Here is a 1,740-nt window from a genome sequence, read left to right as displayed (position 1 = left end):
CCCAGATTTCAGCTAAAGCAATTAGAACTAACACTAGGATGGTTAGAATATCAGAAACAAAGAACTTTGAAGCTGCAATGAGGGATAGGATGAGATAACTTTTTTGCATGCTATCAATGTCTTCTTCTTCCATACTTCCTAATAGAAGCAGAAATTTGGAACTATATCCAAAAAGTTTTTTTTTAAACTCATTAAATTGTACATAACCTTTCTTTTTACATTTGCAAAAAATGTGTAATTTTATTCAATCAGTTTTCATATTCTAGATCCTTAAGGGATACAACATCGCTCAAATCCTGTATCCAATGGCCTTGGCAGGAAGATTGCTTCTGAACTTGGCCTAAACCATTCCACTATTACCATGAGCCCGAGTAATTTTCCCCCCGATCACTCTTGTTCTGTTGGGTTTCCTGCCAGGAGTCACTGTGTTGTTTTTTGCCTCATATACGTAAGTACACCTCTTGGCCAAATAGAATTCAGTTTCATCCTGAGCATAGACTCCTTCAATTTTCAAAAGAGCTGTATGTTCACTCTGGTTTTTCAGGCCTTGCTTGTCGCCAGCAAAAATGATCTAAGATCACAGTCTTCCAGACATTTTGCTGTTCTAGAAGGCCTGTTTCCAGGAGGCCTCCCAGGTTCCAAAATGGAGGAAAAAGGAAATTTGTACATAACTTTTGACACAAAAATGACTTTAAGAGTTTTATATTACCCACAAAAAAATAGAGCAATTACCATTTAGTATTATTGGTGACTAATAGTATCAAATGATACAGAAATGTGAAAAAGGGTAAGGTCAAAAAGGAGAGACTATAGAAAGAGCAAAGAGACAGAGGAATGGTTAGAGAAGGAGTGGAAACATGAGTGTACAGTGTCACAAAAGTCAAAGGTGTGGAGATTACCAGAGAAGTGGTAGCCTGTAAGGTGAAATGATACAGAAATATCAAGAGGGGATAAGGAAAAAAAATACATTCAATTTTAGTGATAAAGTTGTCACTGCATGATCCTGTGAGACCTATGTAATCAGAGGGATTAAGACATAATATATTTTTAAACTATTTTTTAATCAACTTGGCACAGAATGCCGTTCTGATTCATAAGGATTACAGTTACGATTGAACACCATTTCCATTCTTATGGTATTGAAAGTCAAGTAGGAAGGTAACATACAAACTCAGATAACTATAATATCCATATTATTTTATTTTGGTGAGGCAATTGGGGTTAAGTGGCTTGCCCGGGATCACACAGCTAGTAAGTGTTAAGTGTCTGAGGCCGGATTTGAACTCAGGTCCTCCTGAATCCAGGGTCGGTGCTCTATCCACTGTGCCACCTAGCTGCCCCATATAATATCCATATTATAAGATAACAGTGGTAAGAAATTGTAAAATTTTATATGTAACATCCTACAGAAAATATTTTAGTGATGGGAAGGTGAAAGAAAACTTTAATGGAGGAGTTGACAACTGGTTTGTGTTTTGAATGTCATAGAAATTTAACTAGACAGCTAGATTGTAGTGTGGATAGAGTGCCAGTCCTGGAGTCAGAAAGACATCTTCCTGAATTTAAATCTAGCTTCATAAACTTACTAGTTAGTGACCCTGGGCATGTCACTCAACCCTATTTGCCTCGCTTTCTCATCTGTAAGGGGAGATGGAGAAGGAAATGGTAAATCATTCTAGTAACTTTATCAAGAAAACTAAATTGTGGTCACATAAATAGAATACAACTGAAAATTACTAA

The 1,740-nt window shown here is 36.6% G+C and overlaps 1 pseudogene; it reads right to left on the bottom strand.

Annotated features, from left to right (window-relative positions):
- Positions 1-262: 262 nt before the first annotated feature.
- LOC122726552 lies at positions 263-595 on the bottom strand (annotated as a pseudogene).
- Between the last annotated feature and the right edge of the window lie 1,145 nt (positions 596-1,740).

Source organism: Dromiciops gliroides, chromosome 4 (assembly GCF_019393635.1).
Source record: "Dromiciops gliroides isolate mDroGli1 chromosome 4, mDroGli1.pri, whole genome shotgun sequence".
NCBI classification, from domain to species: Eukaryota; Metazoa; Chordata; class Mammalia; order Microbiotheria; family Microbiotheriidae; genus Dromiciops; species Dromiciops gliroides.
This window is presented reverse-complemented; position numbering and strand designations above follow the sequence as displayed.